The 21613-nt window shown below is 34.4% G+C and overlaps 1 long non-coding RNA gene across 1 annotated transcript; it reads left to right on the forward strand.

Moving 5' to 3' along the window:
• Positions 1 to 705: 705 nt before the first annotated feature.
• Positions 706 to 1792, forward strand: LOC128291729 (uncharacterized). The gene is made up of 3 exons (XR_008281550.1): positions 706 to 793; positions 1349 to 1416; positions 1544 to 1792. It is a non-coding gene; the product is annotated as an uncharacterized LOC128291729 (long non-coding RNA).
• Positions 1793 to 21613: the final 19821 nt, after the last annotated feature.

The following is a 21613-nucleotide window of genomic DNA, read 5'->3' on the forward strand; positions in this document are numbered from 1 at the left end:
GTGCCAAATAGCTAGAGAACCTAAATTAGGGGTCTTTAACAGGCAATTAGACCCTAAGTTTGTGGATGGTCGGCCATAGGAGGTAATTTGGTCAAAAAGTCCAAGTTTGGTAGGTTTGGTGGCTAATTTGACTAAAATAAAAATAAAATAAAATAAAAGAAAGATGATATCATCCTATTTTCCTATTTCTTTTCCACTAATTTTTCATACATTTTTGGGGGTTTTGAGCTTCAAAAATTTCAGCAACTTTAAGTCTTCACAAGTAAGTAATTTTAACGGCTTTTCTTAAATATTTTTGTATTTTTGAGACATTTGAAACATGAACTTTCAAATGAGGGTACTATTTTGCAAAATGATCAAGAGTGTAGGGCTTTGCCATGAAAGGGTTTGTAATGTTTGCTGTGTTTTTATGGAAGAAATTAAGTCTTGGGTGTGTTATGAACAACTTTTGTGAAAGATGTTAGCATGAAAACACCTAAAAGGACTATATTGTATAAATTGCAAAATAGATGTTAAGTATGTGAAATAGTGGGAATTTGGAGTTGCTATAATAGTAAAAATGGTTCGGCTAGGTTTAAGATATGAAGAAATTCGATAAAAATCGATTTCCGGGCTTAGGGGTAAAATGGTCATTTTACCAAAGATATGAATTTTTGATTTCTTAATTTTATTTTAGTGACTAAATAAGTGCATTTTGTGATTATAGATCAAGAATCACCAAATCTGAAATTAAGTTGGAGGAAAGCCAAGCAAATCGATTAAATCGACTAGTCGCCACATTTTGTAATCCAAGGTTAGTCACAATGTTAATGTATGTGTTGAGTTGTACTTGAATTTAATATAGCATAAATTGCTTGATTGTGGAATTGGGAAAGCATGATGGTAATAGAGATAGTAGAGTTCCCGTTTGAACCTAGGAAATAAATCGGATATTCATGTCATGACATTTGGGTCACTCGTGTGAGCTAGTGTAAGACATGTCTAGGACATGCATCGGCCACATTATGAGAGCCAATGTAAGACCATGTCTGGGACATGGCATCAGTATTGAGACGAGTGCTAGTGTAAGACATGTTTGGGACATGCATCGGCCTCGAGACATAAGCTAGTGTAAGACATGTCTGAGACATGCATCGGCTACGAGATGTGTCAGTGTAAGACCATGTCTGGGACATGGCATTGGCACAGATATACTAGACTTGTGTAAGACCATGTATGGGACATGGGGTAGATGTCTGACCCCATATTTGAGGCTAAATGAGTATCCGATAATGTTCTATATGGTTCAACAGTGAAAGTATGATTTAAAGTTAACTAATACAGTATAACCGTGATGTGAGTGGTACAGGTACCTATATGGTATGTATGAAATGGGAGCTCAATAAATGTTATATGAGGTGAAATGAATATTGATGAGTAAGTTTTGCTTATGCCACTTGTGTATTGTGATACTTGTTGATGAATGGTAAAGATATGTTGTATATTTATTTATGTGCAACTTACTAAGCTTGCTTACTCCCTCTCCTTTTCCATTTTCTTATAGTGAAGCCTATCTAGCTCGAGGATCAACGAAAGTCAGAGATATTGATCACACTTTCAATCGAAGCTTTCGGTATAGTTTGATTTATATTTTTGAATATGACATGTATAGGGCTTAGACTTTGTTATTTTTGTGTCATTGAAAACTGGCCAAATGTGTTGGCTTGGGTTGGGAACCCTTCATATTTATTTTTATTTATATACAAAGATGTTATTTCAAGATGAGTAAAATGTACAAATGGAATTTTGTTTATTGTGGTTGCTACCATGCAGGTTGTGTAAGTAAGGGTGGCAAATAGGCTTGGTAAATAGCCTTATATTGTCCATACGGGTAGACACACTGGCATGTGGTCCGGCCGTGTTGTGACAGCCTTAAAACGACCCTAGTCGGAATGTGGTTTCGGGACCACAAAACTGAGGCATAAAAATAATTTGATATTTATTTTGATGCCTATAATATGTGTTAACTCATGTGTGACATTTTGATGCTTTAATTTAGAGTTATAAATGTAAATTTCACTAGAAAGGACCTAGTAGAAAACTTTGAAAGTATGATGGGGAAATGTATGATGACTAATTAAAGCATGCATTGAAAACAATGGCCTTGCATGTCAAATACCCCCTTTTTACAAGTGATGGCCGGCCATGACAAGGGAGTATGGGCTAAACATGTCATGAAACATGTTTTGTTGGTGCATTAGGGAAACAATAAACAAATAAGCATGGGTAGTAAAGAAAAAAAAATGTGTGTGTGTGAGTGAAACCCCCATTGCCGTACATGGAAGAAAAGAAAAGAAAAAAATTTTGCTCATCCATTTCATTCTCTCTTGACCCAAAATACTAGAGGGGAAGGGAGGAATTTTGCTTCATGCTTGGGTTGGAAGAGGATTAGGAAGAGGTTTGGCTATATTTGCATCAAGATTAAGGTATGTTTGATGTTGTGCCATGAGATTCATGCATGTTTTTGGTTGTTAACTTGATGTTCTTATTAGCCCATGGTTCAAATCTCTGTTATATCATGGGGATGGTATTTGGCCAAGGTGGATTTTGAGTTAATGCCATTGCATGTTAAATATAAAGCTTGATGATGATACATGTGATGGTGGATTGAGGACTCTTAGATTTTCTTTGAGCATTTTTAATGATATACTAAGTTCTTTGTGTAATCATGACCAAAATTATGGTGTTGTGATGTATTCGCCATGGTGCATCCCCAAGTGTGATTTATGCTCTTTGCATGGAGAGTAAGATTTGTGTTTCAAATCATGTTCATGTTTAGTTACAATCAACTTGAGATTCGGCTCTAGCATACATATATGTATATATGTTTGAGCATGATGTATTGGTATGACGATATACTATCTTAAGGTATATACTTACTTATGATGATGTTTTGGTTATGAAGGAAATGATAGATGTGTATTGAGTTACAATATGGAAAGGTATTAGTTAGTAAAATGTATGCTGTTTTTGTGTGGTAATAAGTGCATAAATGGCCTCAACATGGACATGCATATTCGCCACATGAAGGGAAATTGGTGAGTATGTATTCGGTTAGAGGCAACCATATTGAAGCCTTATCTTGGCTTAGATTGTTGACTAAATGGGTAATAAGTGAGGATGGTTGCGAATATACAAACATACATATGCATGTGTAATTGAATTATGAATGTTTAGCGAGATGGTTAAACTAGTTGATTTATTGATTAAGCTCAAGGAGTTAAAGAAGGAGAATCAAGCAAGGGAAAGGCGAAGGTCATCGAGTAGCCGACTTGGACTATTTTACCCAACACAAGGTAAGTCATTAAGCATATATTTGATATTGCTTAAATGATTGTAATATCTATGCAATTGTGTTTAATGAGATGAAATATATACAAATGTATGTGTATGAAAAGATGATAATGTTGAACGTAAAAGAGATAGTGAAATGTGTAGGAAGTTTGCTTCGCACTAAGTGTGCGAGAAATAGATGTGTACGGTGATTTAGATTGGCAATTGAGTGTGCGAGCTTGTAATGTACGGCACTAAGTGTGCGAGTTTGGACTATATGGCACTATGTGTGCGGGCTTGAATCATATGGCACTAAGTGTGCGTGATTGAGTATTAAGCACTATGTGTGCGAACTCTACACATATCTCCGATTGAACATTTATATGGAGGCGTGACTTTATCGAGATGAGTATGGACAGCGGAAAGAGTAAGTACCTTGAGTTCATGGCTAATAGATGCTATGTTCATGCTCGGGTGGAGTCGGTAAGATTTAAATCTATGTGATGATTTCAATTGCATTCCGTAAATAAGGTATCGTGGAATAGATGAAAGTTCATTTGATTGCATGATTGTTGCGGAAATGAAATGATGTATGGAAATTGCTTCAAATATCCTATTGAACAGTATATGAAATGTAAATGTATGACTTGGTATGAGATTGATCCGAAGATCTAAGGAACTATGGTATAGTTCGGTATGGCTGGAACATTTGGCCTTGTTTCATTATTTCATTTTATGATAATTGTATTAATGGATGGTTGTGGAATGCTTATGACTTCTCGAGTTATAAACTCACTCGGTGTTTTCTTGTCACCCATTTTAGGTTCCTTGGGCTCGTCTCCTTTTGGGTGTTCAGAATCACAACGAAGTCATCACACCGGCGAGCAATTTTTGGTATTGTCTTCTTAGTCGACTTAGGAGAACATTTGGCATGTATGAGCTATTTTGTTTTGTTAAATTTTGGGTTGTAAACTTTAAGCCATGTGAAAATGGCCTATGTAGTCGTTTGAGTGGGATGCTAGAATCTATAGCCACGAGTCTTAGAAACCTTAATTTTGATAAGGTGGCCATAATTTGTGTCACGTATGATGGATGAGTAGTAAGGCTAAGGAAGGATTCATGAAATTGGCATAGTCTACTGCAGTAACTGTTGCGGATAGCAGCAGTGATATGAGATCGAAAAATCACTAAAAATAGTAGAAGTGGAATTAATAGCTAAAAAAATTATGTACTCGAAGCTTGATGGGTCTATTTTCATATGGATGAAACAAAACGACCATATGAGCTGTATTTTAAGAGATATTAAAGTTCTCGTGAAACAGGGCCAGAACGGTTTCTGGATCCCCTGTTCCGACTTTGGAAAATCATTGTAAATTAACCAGAGATAATTAGGAGTCATGCAATATATGTGTAGATTCCTCTCTGAGTCTAGTTTCTATAGAAACAAACGGCATCAGTATTGAAGCCCTGTACAGGGAGATATCCAATTCGTAACGCACAAAGGTCAGTGTAGTCGATCCCTGCAACAGGGGAGACTTTAACTAATAAACTGTACTAATTGGCTCGACCAAAAATTCTAGAAAAAAATATGTAGATGGACATATGAGTCTAGTTTCAGGGAAAAATTACGAAACTGATTTTCGAGTTGTAAAACTCAAGATATGATTTTTGAAGAGACTAGTACACAGATTGGCAGCTTGTCTGGGAAATTCTCAATAAGTGGTTTGAAGTCTGTTAACACCTCGTGTTCGACTCCGGTGACGGTCTCGGGTTCGGGGTGTTACACGTGTGTCCCCTGCAAGTAAAAATTTCAATTCAGTATGTATGATAGTAAACACACGGGCAAAGACACGGTCATGTGTCTCAGCCGTGTGATGGATACAACCCAGCACACGGGCGTGTGCATTGGCTGTGTGATATTTTGGGGATGCTGACGTCAGAAACAGAATGTCCATGTTTTTGCACATGGGCTAGGACACGGGCGTGTCATGGCCGTATGAAGGACACGGGTCAGGCACACGGGCGTGTGCCAGGCCATGTGAAAACCCATGTAGGTGTGCATTTAAAATTATTTCCAAACGAGTGGAGGACACGGGCGTGTCCCTATATTGCTTAGGCCGTGTGAGCCACACGGACCATCACACGACCATGTCAAAATGGCTACACGGGCGTGTTACCCTTCCACACGGGTGTGTGCCTTGTTTCAAAGTCAAATTTTCTATAGATAGTTTAAGGACCCGGACTGATCCCGAACAATTTTCAATGGTCGATTTGGGGTTCATAGGCTCATAACAAGTAGTTTAAAGTAGAAATTGAAAAAGTTTTAAATTGGACCGAGTCTGGGTGACTTGCGAATGTTTGGGTGCATAAGATCGAGTTAGGTAATGCCTCGTATTCTACTCCAGCGTGGGTTACAGATATGGGGTGTTACAATAAAAGACAAAGGAAGCTACATGGAAAAAATCAACCAAGAAAAAGACAAAAAAGGAAGCTACGTGCAAGCAACTACAACTACATCTAGACAAAAAAAGGAAGCAATGTGGAAGCAACCACAACCGAACAAAAATGTCATCAATCAAGGATGAGACATCATCTTTATCAAGAAACTGTGCGGGATTCAAATTTAATTAAACAAAGTTCTGAATATCTCTTATATAAAGAGGTGGAAGAAGCCTAGAAGTGGCATTCAAGTTTGGAATTCAAGTTTTGCATAAAAACTTGATTCAAGTTCTCCTTCAAGTTATTTTCCAAAGTTTTTCCTTTTTTTCTTTTATAAAATCTTTCCTTTGCTACTAGTTTCATTCTGTAACATTACCCCTCATCTATCCTCCTTGTAAATGGGTGAAAGAATGGTTTTTTTAGTAAAAATTTTAATTAATTATATGATTTTTTTAATTTCTAATTTCCAAGTGTCTCATCATTGTTAAAATGGGAGTGTCAAAATTATTTATTTTAAAATTATTTTATTTAAATTCTTAAAATATAATGAGTATTTTAAATGGTTTAATAAAATTGGACATGCGGTGCACATTATTAGTCGAACTGATAAAAACTAATGGTGTCATTTAAGTACCTAAAAATGTATCACTTTGGCTTATGGTTGTTAACTTTATATACCAATTAGATCCAAAACAATTTAAGTACAAAGTAGGATTAAATTATCAAGTTCGATTACATCTGTATATATTAACCCTTTTAAAAACTAAACTCTTTTTATTTTAATAAAAGCAAGATTGGTTCTACCACTCAACCATAAATACTATTACCTTTACCTTTGCTCAAATTGTATAGAATTAATATTCATCTTAATATTAATTAGTGTATTGTTTTGATTAATAAACTATAAAAATATTCTATTTGGTCATTAATGTTTATAATTGGTTCAATTTTAGTTACTCTCCGTTAAATGGTTAATAAAAATGATAACTTGATCTTTTAGAATGTGTATAATAATACATTTAGTTTTCAATACTTATGAATTCTATTAATTTTATTCTAATTCCAAATAATTAAACAAAAGTAATCCTCTAAATTTACAAATTTTATCGGTTTGGTACTCAAACACATTTTCATTGGGAAATGGTATTGGAGTTTTTATTAATTATTGTGAAAAATAAAATAAAATAAAATAAAATTAAAAAAACACACATATTTTACGCGGAAACACATTCGGGAAAAAAACCACGGGCAGAGGAGAAGAAAATTCACTATGTCAAATTCGAATTATTACAAGAGGAATAGACTATGTCTATTTATAGGCTTGTAAAGCCATGTTCTAGTAAGACTGAAACACCTTATTCTAATCAATATAAAAAAGATGGAGTTTAATAAGGTTTAAAAAACCTTATTCTAAAATAAAATAAAAGAAGTGTAATTCTATATGGATTCTTCTTTTATTTTATTTTACCACTGTATTTTATTTAAATAAGGATTCGAGTCACTTAATTCTAACAATCTCCACCTTGACACGAATTCTCAATGAACAAGTTCTTCATCGCGAACTCTCAACGAAGAAGTTCTCCACCTCTTCCATAAAACTCCTTAAAGGTTCAACTTCAACAATGAACACCAACCAAGTCTAAGCAATGCTCAAACTTGGTTATAGGAAGTGACTTAGTCATCATATCTGCAGGATTTTCATGAGTACTAATTTTGCTAACAACTATATCACCACGAGCAATAATATCATGAACAAAATGATACCGAACATCAATGTGTTTTGTTCTCTCATGAAACATTTGATCTTTTGTAAGAAAGATGGCACTCTGATTGTCACAAAAATCTGCTGATTTGAAGGTCTTCATTGAGTTCACTAAAGAGTCCCTTCAACCAAATAGCTTCTTTACAAGCCTCAGTAATCGCCATGTACTCAGCTTCAGAGGTAGACAAAGTGACTGTAGTTTGCAAAGTGGCTTTCCAACTGATTGCACAACCTCCGATTGTAAAGACATAACCTGTGAGAGATCTTCTTCTATCAAGGTCTCCAGCAAAATCAGTATCAACATACCCAATGACTCCATCTCTAGTTCTTCCAAACTGTAAGCCAACATCAGTAGTACCTCGTAAGTATCTTAAAATCCACTGAACTTCTTTCCAATGTTCTTTACCGGGATTCGCCATATATCTGCTAATTGCACTAACTGCATATGATAAATATGGACGTGAACAAACCATAGCATACATGAGAGATCCCACTGCACTAGAGTATAGAACATGTGACATGTACTTAATCTCATCATCTGATTGTGGAGACAAAGCCGATGAAAGTCTGAAATAGGCTGCTAAAGGAGTATTAACAGGCTTAGCACTTTGCATATTGAACCTGCAAAGAACTTTCTCAATGTACCCCTTCTAACTTAGGTACAATTTACTTGCTTTTCTATCTCTGAGAATCTCCATACCAAGTATCTTCTTTACTGGTCCCAAATCTTTCATCTCAAATTCTTCACTTAATTGGGCTTTGACCTTTTTTATCTCTCCTTTATCTTTTGCTGCTATCAACATGTCATCAACATAAAGAAGTAGATACGTAAAAGAACCATCACTGTTTTTCTTAAAGTAAACACAACTGTCAAAACTACTTCTTTTGAAATCATGAGAAGTCATAAAGGAATCAAACCTCTTGTACCACTGTCTTGGTGACTGTTTCAAACGTAAAGGGACTTTTTCAGCAAGCAAAGATAGTCCTCTTTTTCTGAGACTGTAAAACCTCCTGGTTGTTGCATGTAAATATCCTCTTCAAGTTCTCCATACAAAAATGCAGTTTTTACATCTAACTGCTCAAGCTCCAAATCATGCATGGCCACAATACCAAGCAAAGCTCGAATCGAACTATGCTTAACAACTGGGGAGAACACATCTGTGAAGTCCACTCCTGGAATTTGACTGTAACCCTTTGCAACAAGCCTTGCCTTATATCTGGGTTCTTCAACTCTTAGAGCCCCTTCTTTCTTTTTAAACACCCATTTACAATGAATAGTCTTCTTACCTTTAGGAAGTTTCACAAGATCCCATATTTTGTTTTTGTAGAGTGATTCCATCTCCTTTTGCATAGCAAACATCCATTTTTCTGAGTCTTTACAACTAACCACCTCAGAATAATTAGATGGCTCTTGATTCACATCTATATCTTCAGCCACATTTAAAGCATAAGCAACTAGATCAGCTTCAGCATACTTCTTTAGAGGTTTAATTTCTCTTCTAGTTCTGTTTTTGGCGATAGAGTATTGCGATGAAGAAGCAACTCTATTCTCAATTTTTGTACTGGCTTGAGGAGTCAACTTTGTATTAATCTGATGCTCCACCTACTTTTGATTTTCTTTATTGGAAGAGTCTTTAAGAGATAATTTAGTAGCATAGCAGTTTCATCAAAAACAACATCTCTGCTAATCACAACTTTTTTTTTTATTTTCAGGACACTATAACTTATACCCTTTTACACCAGTTTTATAACCAAGAAAAATACATTTAATGGATCTCGGTTCCAATTTTCCATTATCAATATGAGTATACGCAGGACACCCAAAAATCTTTAAATCAGAATAATTAGTATGATTACCAGACCTTACCTCTTGTGGAGTCTTTTTCTCAATGGCAACGAATGGGGATCGGTTGATCAAAAAACATGCAGTAGAGGCTGCTTCGGCCCAAAACGACTTTGGTAAGTTGGCATTTGACAACATACATCGAGCCTTCTCCATGATCGTTCTATTCATTGGTTCTGCAATGCCATTTTTCTGTGGAGTATGGCGAACTGTCAAGTGTCTCCCAATCCCTTCTGACTTGCACAATCTATTAAACTCATCAGAACAGAACTCTAAACCATTGTCTGTATGGAGGTATTTTATTTGTTTTCTCGTCTATTTTTCAATCATAATTTTCCAAGACTTAAATGCAGAAAACACATCACTTTTCTGCTTCAAGAAGAACGCTCAAACTTTTCTGGAAAAATCATCAATAAAGGTTAGCATATAGTTAGCTCCACCTCTCGAAGGCAATCTGGATGGCCCTCACAAATTAGAATGAATATACTCCAACGTTCCCTTTGTGTTATGGATTCCTCTGATGAATTGATCTCTCTTTTGTTTCCCAAAAACACAAGGCTCACAAAAATTCAGTTTGCAAATTCCTTGCCCATCAAGAAGTCCTCTTTTGCTCAATTTTGTCATGTCATTCTCACTCATATGCCCTAGGCGCATACGCCAAAGTTTAGTAATATCATCATCTGAAAAGGAAGAGGAAGCGACAGCTACATCACCAGTAACAATAGAACCCTGTAAAACATATAACTTGGCAATCTTTCTCTGCCCTTTTATCACAACAAAGGAACTTTCGGAAATCTTTAAAACCCCACTTTCAGCTATGTAACTGTACCCTTTTGAATCAAGAGTACTCAATGAAATTAAATTTCTTTTCAATTCTGAAACATGTCGTATGTCACTAAGTGTTCTGACAACTCCATCAAACATCTTAACTTTAATTGTTCCAACATCTACGATTTTACACGAAGCATTATTTCCCATCAAAACAACACCTTCAGACACTATTTCGTAAGTTGTAAACCAATCCTGATTGGGACTCATATAGAAGGTGCAGCTTGAATCAAGTATCTATTCCTCGCTTACTTTAGAATCATTGACAGAAGCGACTAGAAGTTCACCATCGCTGTAGTCTTCTACAACATCAGCTTCACCGGAATTTTTTAGCTGTTTTCCTTTTTGATTCGCAGCCTTCCTTTTAATCTTATTTTGTAGCTTATAGCACTCAGATTTAATGTGCCCTTTCTTCTTGCAGAAGTTGCAAGTTTTACCTCTGTTTAAAGACTTTGATCTACCCTTAGATTTACCGCGGAGATTCCATTCCTGTGTCCTTCCACGATTATCATCAGCATTCCGATCTTATCTCTTACGAACAATAAGACCCTCTCCCTAAGAGTCGGGTTTAACCACAAGATGCTTCATCTTATTATATGAGGTTAAAGAATCATAAACCTCATCAACTGTGAGAGACTCGTGGCTATATAAAATCGTGTCTCTAAAGGTTGAATAAGACGGGGACAACGAACAAAGTAGAATCAACCCTAGATCTTCCTTATCATACTGAACCTCCATAGCCTCCAAGTTTGAGAGAATTTCTTTAAACACTGTTAAGTGTTCGTGTACAGACGCACCTTCCTCCAAACAATGAGTATAAAGACGATGCTTTATATGCAACTTGCTTATTATAATTTTCAACATACATATTTGTTCTAGCCTCTTCCATAATGCAGCGGCGGTCTTCTCTTTTATCACATCCTGCAAAATTTCGTTGGACAAATGCAGATGTAATTTTGTTAACGCCTTTCAATCTTTATGCTTCTTCTCTTCATCTGTTAATGTCGAAGGCATCTTATCTATCCCTAGCAGGGCATCCTCTAGATCCATCTGCGCAAGAACTGCTTGCATCTTAATCTGCCACAATGCAAATCTGGTGTTGCGATCGAACAGCAGAATTTCATACTTCAAAGACGCCATTACCATGATCGAGATGAACAACTCAGAAGCTCGGATACCAATTTGTGAAAAAAAACACACACAGATTTTAAGTGGAAACCCTTTCGGGAAAAAAATCACGGGCAGAGAAGAAGAAAATTCAATATGTCGAATTCGAATTATTACAAGAGTAATAGACTATGTCTATTTATAGGCTTGTAAAGTCATATTTTAGTAAGACTGAAACACCTTATTTTAATCAATATAAAATAGATGGAGTTTAATAAGGTTTAAAATTTTATTCTAAAATAAAAAAAGAAGTGTAATTCTATATGGATTCTTCTTTTATTTTATTTTACCACTGTATTTTATTTAAATAAGGATTCGGATTACTTAATTCTAACAATTATATTTGGAAAGTTTAAAAATTTATTTGTGAACTTTAAAGAATCTATTTGATGATGATTAATATGTAATTTGTGTTTGATATCAGTTCAAAAAATAAATTTTACATATTAATCAAAATTAGAAAAATTCAATCCTTTAGAATAATGAACGTTAATGACAACAGTGTCTTTAATTTATAAAAAGTAAGAAGTACTTTGGTCTACCCATCTTTCTTTCATTGTAATTGTGAGCGGATTTTGTACTTTTTAAATAACATTTAATTATTTTTCAATTTATATTTTGCAGGTGCTGTACAAAAGAGAAATAGATCTTATATTGGTTATCAATATCAGGCTAATAGTGATAAACCCCACTAATTAATAAAATTAATAAATTTATCTCATAATAATATAAAACAGCTCTTTTTTCTTTTCTTTTTTAAATTTCTGATTATGTAGTTTATTTTACCTTTATAGAGCGAAATATGTAATAAGTCCTCTAATAGTTTGTAAGTTATTTATATTTTGTCTAAAATTATTTTTAAGGTCTATATTTTTACCTGAATCTTCTCATTTTTCGGGCGAGCCTTCGGACAATGATCCGTTCTAGTTAAGTATTAACAAAGTAGTGAAGAGTCTTCTTCAAGAATTGAAGCTTGTTGAAGTTGTGAAATAGTTCCGGCAAGAGGAGCCGGTATGGAGTTCAAGCAAAAGGGCCAGGGCTGAGAAGGGTTTTTCTTTGTGATGCTCAAGATTTGTGATTTTTGGAGTGAGTATTTTGATCTTGGTTAAAATATGATAATAGTTCCTATATTTTTATAAAATTTGAGATTTAGTCTATTTATTTTAAAAGTTAAAATTAAATTCTTTTACTTTTTCAATTTAAAAATCTTATAATCTTATGATTATCGATTAAAATTTGTCAACATAACATGTTTACCTTCTATCAATCATATGCTACATCACATAAGCGTAACCTAATCAACATGTTAAATTCATAAAATTTAATGAAAAATTCATGATTTGATTTTCTGTTCATGGAATCAGAAACAAAAACAAGATTTGGGTTCTTTTTGAAGCATTAAAGGTGTGTTTTATGGGTGGCGGTGCTTCTAAGAGGTGGTTTTTTGTTTGTTAAGGCGGGTTGGGAAAATGAAAGTTGAAAGCGGAGGGTTTGTTCACCATTCAAATACCAAGATTACGGTGTAGTCAATTTGATGGCTGCTGAGTCTAGCTAAACTTTGAGGAGTCAAAGTCCAGAGAGGAGTGATCCAAGATCTGAGATTTTTAGCCTCTAACAATAATTTGAGTTGGGTTAGAATTTGGGTTTGTCTGCTCCTTATTCCGATGCCTTGGATTTTGTTTTGTTGGGCATTAATTATTTGGACTCCTCCTAGTTTACTAACCCTTTGGATAGTCTTTACCCAATTGGGTTTATTAATAAACAAAATTGCAACTCTTAACTTATCAATTTCCTGCTCAAATTTATAATGTTTTGAGTAATTTAGAATATATTAATTATTATAACTCAACGGTCACTCGTACATTCCTTTCCCAACATTTTTCATGAATAAAAATTGCGAAGTTCAATGCTAGAAAAATTTCCACTCGCTACGATAATTTTATATATAAAACTTACATTAATAATTATTCCATTTTTCTTTAGTTGTGAAATCTTTTTTAATTTGATTAAAATTTTTTATTTTAAATTTTGTTAAAGATATATTTTAATATTAAAATATTTATAATTACGATTATATTTTCAATTTATGATCAAGATATTTTAAATTTAGATATGTTTGAGGACAAACTTGATTAAAAAAAGTTGTAAATGTTAAAAGCTAAGTTTAATTATTTAGAATTAGAACTAAATTGATAGATTTTATAAGTGTTGAGGACTAAAATATCATTATACCAATTAAAAATGCCACATTATTGTTTTTGTTAATGATTTAACAAAAGGTAATTGAAATCAGATTGTAAATGTCAGTGACAAAATTGAAAGTTTTTTATTTTGATGAGGAAAACAAAAACATACTAATAATTGGATGAGTGATGATGTAGTTGAACCAAGGAAAAATAGGGTAAAGTACAATAATAGTCACCTAGGTATTCAGTTCGTTTTATTTTGATTACTCAACTACTATATTTTTCGTTTTAATCACTCAACTTTTTAAAATTAAATATTTTAATCTCTCCTCCATTAGTTGCCTAACAGAAGTCTAATGTGGGCTTTGTTTTATTAGCCTAAAAATAAATTTAGTCCTCTAATATTTATACATTCTATCTATTTGGTCCTAAATTTAAAAATTCAACAAATTTAGTCCTTAATATTTACAAGATTTTTCATTTTAGTCCTAGTTATAAAATATATATAATCTTAAAATTTTTAAAGTAGATATTAAAATATTTTAAGATTTTTGTAACCAAAATCACTTTCAACAATATCTTCTACTTTTGCCTTTCTTTTTTTCAATTCAATTGATGAAGATGAAAATGTCAAATGTCATGGCATTGACCTGTAATCTTTCTCCAATGCTTAAGCTAGAAATGATAAAAACATGAAAATACTAGAGTTTGAAACTAGGATTATCTCTATAGCAAAAAGTTAGGTCATTGACGTCGGTGTCATCAACCCAACCTGTAACAGCTCAATTTTTAGTGGTACCAAAAAATACAGTTTCAAAACCCTATTTCTGTAAATCAAGCCCGTAAATATAAAATAGAAATAATTATGAAGTTAATGTAAAAATATATTGAAGAATGGTTTAGTAATTTGGCTGATAAAATAGTTAACTAAGGCTCAGGGATTATATTATAAAAGTCTAATCACTATTAAGTTTTAATTAACATGTCACACCCAAATTTCTTTAAGTACTCTAATTTAAAGGAATTTTGGGACTTAATTGAACGAATAGTGAGTTGGTGGACTCTACTAAGTATTTTGGAAAATTTTGTGATTATTGGGTAAATAGTTACGCTTCAATTTTGGTTTGGTTAGATGAAATAGACTGGTTCTAAAGTGGGAGACATAATAATTACAAGTGATTGACTAAAAGAGATTGAAAGATTGTGCATAGGAAATATATATGTGGGTGAAAGTGGACATTCTTGAAAAAGAAATTCTCATTAATTTTGTCTACAAAATTTCTTCTTACTTGCATTGTTTTCTTTAGTTGTTCTAAAGAAGAAGAGAACCTAGGAGCTTTGCATCGAGTTGAAGTCATGGGAATTGAAGTCTAGAAGTAGAGAAATTGAGAAATTGGTAAGCTTCTTAACCTTTTATACTCGAGAATTAGAGAAAGAAGGAGGGAAATGACTCCTACTAAGTTTTTGTAAATTGGGTTCTAGGTTTTAAGGCAAAATACCTTTGATTTAACGATAAATGGTTGTCATGCTTAGCTATCAGGATGAAGGAGGCTCTGACATTTAGACAAGCTAAGCTGACGAGGATAACGAAGCAATGTGAGTTTCTATACTCTATCACAGTTGGATGATGAAATTGAGTTGTTGAATTATTTGTGTTGTGACTATTCTAGGTCATCTGAATCTTTTGTTTTGTGTATAAATGGTGGTTGTGCATGCTGTGAATGCATAACCTTATACGAGTATGTGAATATTTGTAAGTATGATCATTGAATGTCAAACAATTATCATGTGGTGTTGAATGTATGTGGCGTACTTTGTGTTATGTATCAAGTACCTTGTTTGCATGAAATGTATGAGTAGTTTGTAAGCGAAGCACGAATGTATTTACCTTATCAAGGTAGACGAAGATAGGAAAAATTGGAATAATGGAGGAATGGGTGGATTGAAATGGGATTCAAGGGAGTTAGGCGACAATGTGTAATAGTATCGACTGGCTCGTTAGAGTGACATCGTGACGATGGTCGATCGACTCTATGGAGCGACATTGCGACAACAATTACAGGTCCTTCAAAACGACACCGTGGAAACGGTTTATAGGTCTTTCTCAGTGAGGTCGTGGGAATGATTTATAGGTCCTTCGAGGCGGCAACTCCGAAGAGGTTTATTGATTCCTTGGAATTGGGAGTCCGCTAAGACAATAAACATAGGATCATATTGTGTAAGACCATAACTAGGTTTTGGGAACAAATGAAGTTCGCCAGGATAATAAACATGAGATCATATTGTGTAGGACAATAGCTAAGCTATGGCAGGATATGACGTCCGTCAAGATGATGAACCAATAAACTGACAGGGCATAAAAATGGGACATCGCTGATTCACGTGGTAAATAATATAATTGATAGTTGGGGCGCGTTTGGGAACGCATACAAAATAGGATAAAAAAGAGATTTGCCATAATGAAATGGTGAATAAAGCCAATAAGTATTTTTACATAGGTATGCACAAAAGGAAGAAAAAAAATTCTTAGACGACTTGGAAAACATAGTGGTCGCCAATAAGAGCCCGCTAGAGAAGTTGTGGAACCCACATTGGTTGTAACACCCTATACTCGACTTGATCGCCGGGTTTGGGTATCGAGTGTCACAATGAAACCATATTACATAACAAAAATTTCTAACCTAATATATTTACACACTTAGACAATTTAAAATTTTAATTTCTACTATAACTTATTTCATAAGAGTGTTAATACAAATATTTACAAAATTTACGATAAGACTTTAATATAGATATATCCAACTTAATCCCCGAGGCATGACCTTTAACACTTAATTCCAATGGTGTCTGGCTTGGTCCCTCCACTTGATTCCCTAGTCAACATCTATCCTGCATACACAGCAGTAAATTCATAAGTTTAATTGAACTTAGTGAGATCCTATGAATTTGTATTCATAGAAGACTCTTAAAATAGGGAAAATGAAGCTTTATGCACAGAATTAAAACTCTCTGTGTTTCGTAGAAGAATTCATGATTCCACCAACATAATCAATGCCTTATTTCCTCTAAGTTAATTTTCAACGGTTTAACTAAGATTTTGCTACAACCGTGAATCATTACGTTGATCCCTTTAATTCATATTGAACTCCATAAGTATTTGTTATATTATCTCAGCAATTGTCTACTTTTCGACTTAACAATATTTGGTCCTTTACTTGAACAAGAGCTCTTTCTAATATCCTCATTCACAGACTTGAATGGTATAAAGATGACTAGATAACCTCCCCCTTTATCCTGGCGGACTTATTATCACAGTATACCCCTAAGTACTTATTCACCTCGATCCCATTTTCTAAGATACTCCAATTAATAGATAGTTCCTAGCGGACTATCTCTTACATCAAGTATCTCTTAACCGGTTCCTTCTTTGGTATTCTCACATGGTCTTTCCCATGCTATATGGCCTTGACGAACTCTGCTTCTTGCTATCTCCTAGCTAACTCCCTACCCAAGGTAGTTCTCCGCAGGTTACCTTGTTGTTAGTCCCTGTGGTCCTTCCCACACTTTGTAATTCTAACCAGCATACTCTTCTTGTAAATACTTGGCCAATTTTTGTTAGTCATTTAACTTTTTTGGCATTCCTCTTATGAGGTCTTTGACTGTCTACTAATTATTCCTACTACCTCTTAATCTATTTCCAAGCTAAAAATTTATCATATATTAACCTATTTTGTAACTACTTAACCAATGCGGGATCCGTGACTTCTCTAGCAGAGTCTTATTGGTGGATATTGTACTTGTCAATTCATTGAAGGAATTTCTCATTCCTTTCACATATACCTGTGTTAGAACATTTCTATTAGTTCGACTCCAGAGCATCTTGGCAAATTCCCTTCTTATCCTATTTTCCCACGTTCTTAGACACTTTTTCCAAATTTTTCTTATCTTCGTAGTTTGACGATTTCTTTTCCTTTCTCTTTTACCCACATTCTTAGACACATCGCATCCAACCAACTATACTCCTCTCCGCACAAGACTTATAATGATTCCCCTTGTAATACCCCTAACCCACATCCGTCGCAAGAACAGAGTTACGGAGCATTATTGGAGTTTATAGATCATTTACAGATAATTCATGTCAAATGCCATACATTTTCCAAGATTATTCATAACATCCCTTAAATGGACCCTCAAAGCCCAATACGAGTATTATAATCGAATCGGGACTAAATCGAGAACTTAGAAATTTTTTTCGTAAAATTTTAAAATTTTTCCCAGGTATAGGGATCACACGCCTATGTGCCCAAGGGACACGCCCTTGTGGTCCTATGACATGCCTGTGTTTCAGGTCGTGTCTTACCCTGCGTAACTCCCTGACTTAGGTCACACAGCCAACCACACGCCCATGTGCTAGGCCATGTGGCCAATTTATTTTCCTAAAATTAGGTGCAGTTTTCACACGGCAAAGCTGCACATAAGTGTGCTAAGTCGTGTGCCTCACACGGCTGAGAAACACGCCCGTGTCTCTGACCGTGTGCTCAATTTTGATTATTCTGTTTCTAAATTTTAAGATGCAGGGGACACACGACCAGACTACACTCCCATGTGCATGGCCGTGTGTCACACACGGCTGAGACACATGCCCGTGCGGACTAAAATAGGCCATTTTAAGGCCACTTTCCTCACCCTTTTATTATCCACCTATACACAATATTGAAATACACTAATATGTCTCAACCAAACAACCAATTCAAGCCAATACATATGTTTATCACAATATATTAACACAAAAATCATTTGTTTAACTTTGCCAAACTAACTTCATTCATAGATTTACCAAAACCTAATCCTAAATATATACATACAAAACAAACACACACACATACATATAAATATATATATATTTTCATTCATAATTATACTTCAAGTTTAGCCCTTCACGATCTATCCTTATACATGCCATATAAACAATAAAATGTATAACAAAATCTACCGGAGTAATCTGGATAATGTGATCCGATGTGTTGATCCGATCCTTTGAACTTCTTGAAAATCTACAAAGAACATTAAATGACACAAATAAGTTTAATGAAGCTTAGTAAGTTCATTGGCTTTAAACATAAATCTTACCGACCATACTAAAACAATTTATTTAAATAAATCATTCAATATACTATTCCTACAAAACACAACTTCAAACAATGAATTCACTTATTTGAACTTGATATCAATAATCTAAATTTTCAACATTAATTCCATATAGCACTTACCACTTCTTGTAAATCAAAGAATGACTTATGGATTTGAGTACATCGTAAACAGAAGTCCGAGGGCTACACAGAAGCACATAAGTGCTAAACGGAAACCCGAAAGGGTTGAACAGAAGCTCATAGGAGCTAAATGGAAACCCAAAAGGATTAAAATAAAGCTCAGAGAGCTGAACAGAAACCCAATAGGTTAAACTAAAACTCATACGAGTTAACTGAAGTTCATGTGAGCTAAACGGAAAGCAAACACAGAAGTTCGTAACAAATGTTGAACCTCGGTTTACTTAGGTAATTTGCCGTCAATTCTTTTCTTGCACTAAACGAATGTACTCAATCTTGTGTTCCGATCGCTTCGTACTTCCACTTTAATATACATAGTTTAGCAAATATTTTATTTCAACAATAAACATAGTACCAATCATTAATTATATAAATAACATTAAAATTTAACCATACGAACTTACCTGGACTAGTTTGTAAAATTTGTTGTAGCTCAGGAACTATTTGGATAATTTCTCTTTTCCTCGATTTTCTTTGGACTCTTGATATGTAGCAAAAATATGAAAAACCGGCTTAGAAGAACTCTTCAATGCTATTTTTAGCTGAAGAAAAATGAAGAATTCTCTAGATTTTCAATTTAGTCTTTATTTTATTTGTTTAATTTGCAAAATTGTTATTTCACTAAATTTTCTGATTTTTCTCAGCCCATGCCGCCCAAGCTACCACTTTTAGGCTAATTTGCCTTTAAAGTCCTCTTTTATTTAACGCTTGAGCTTTTTAATCATTTTGGCAAGTTTTGTACCTTTTTCAATTTAGTCATTTTTAATAAATTAACAATCAAAACGTTAAAATTTTCTAACGAAACTTTAATACTAACTCAATAACACTCCATAAATATTTATAAAAATATTTATGACTCGGTTTATGAAATTGAGTCTTGATACCTCGTTTTCTTCCCAATTTACCTATTAAACTCTTTTAAATCACAAAATTCACTAATTCAAACATACTTCTAAAATCACACTTAATTAATAGATATTAATTTATTAAATTTTTAAACTCACTCGTCAGATTTAGTGATCTCGAATCACTGTCTCCGACATCACTGAAAATTAGGCTGTTACACCCATTTCCTTCATCTGTCAGTTTCTTGGTTTATCATCCTGACAGGCTTTATCTAATGCCTTAACCTAACTATTGTCTTACACAACATACCCCATGTTTAATGTTCTGGTGAACTCCATATGTTGTCATAGCTGAGCTATGGTCTTACACAATATAACCCATGTTTATCGTTATAACGAACTTCATTTGTTTCCATAGTCGTGCTATGGTCTTACATAATATAACCCTATGTTTATCGTCCTGGTGGACTATATTTGTTGACATAGGCATGCTATAATCTTACACAATATAACCTCATGTTTATTGTCCTAGTGGACTCTATTTGTTGACATAGCCGATATGTAGTTTTATACAAAAAACCTGTTCTGAGGTATCGCCCTGAAGGACCTATAAAATGCCATCGTGGTGTCGATTCATAATAGACCATCGTCATAGTGTCACTCTAGCGAGCCAGTCAATACCACTCTATGATGCCGCCCAAACTCTCTTTAGTACCCACTTTAGTCCGCCTATTCCTCCAATACGCCATTTATTCCTATCTTCAACTACCCTATCATGGTACTTTCCTCCGTACCCCACATATCATATAAACATGCACGACACACATATTTATCATAACGCACACAGTACGCCAATTATACAAATATCACGTGGATAATATTTGGCATTCCGTACTATACTTGTACAATGATATGCATCCACAGAATACTCCATCACCACGTTCATCCATAATAACAGATTCAAACAATTCAAACAGTCACAGCAATTTTCATCAATTACCCAAGGATAAAGCATAAAACTCACCTTAAATCCTTTATTGTCAGCTTAGCTTGTCCCAACACCAGAGACTCCTTCGACTTGGCAGCTAAGCATGATAACCATTTATCGGTTAATTTAAAGTTATTCAAACCTTAAAACCCGCATCCCATTTTCAAAAACTTAGTAGGCAACCCTTGCTCTCATTTCCTCAAATCCACAAGTATAGAAAGATAAGAAAAGCTTACCAGTTATATATTTCTCTACTTTCAGGTTTAGATTCTCATAACTTCTGCTCCATGTAAAGCTCTCCTAAGTTCTCCTCTTCTTCAGAACAATCAAATAAGACAATGTAAGTTAGAAGAAATTGTAGACAAAATTGAGGAAAACTAGTCAAAATTGAAGAAAACCCTCTTAGCCAATTGCTAACAATCATTAGGTCCCCCATTATAGAACTAGTCGATTTCATCCTAATCAAACTAGAATTGAAGCTTAACTATTTACTCACCAGTCACAAATCTTTCCCAAAATTCCTGGTAGAGTTTGCCAACTTACTATGTATTCAATTAGGTCCCAAAATTCCTCTAAAGTTGAGTCCTTAAAGATATCCATGTGTGACAACTCCCCCACCCTTAATGAAAATTTCATCCTCGAAATTTCCTCTCGCAACTATTCTTAGAGGCAGACTCTAAACATTTCACCTCCCTTAATAATCCTCTTCACAACCTTGAGGCAGACACCCTCATTCTTACCGAATGCTTTAGTGCTAACCTATCATTTACAAATTCTTTCTGAAATTGTTCCGATCAAATGGCGAGTTTGTTCACATTCATCTAAGGCGGTTAGCTGCACAATAATAATCTCATGTTTATTCTGGTGGATCCTTGACCTAAACCTTGAACCAGTCATTCACCCAACATGAAACTAG

Source organism: Gossypium arboreum, chromosome 4 (assembly GCF_025698485.1).
Source record: "Gossypium arboreum isolate Shixiya-1 chromosome 4, ASM2569848v2, whole genome shotgun sequence".
NCBI lineage: Eukaryota > Viridiplantae > Streptophyta > Magnoliopsida > Malvales > Malvaceae > Gossypium > Gossypium arboreum.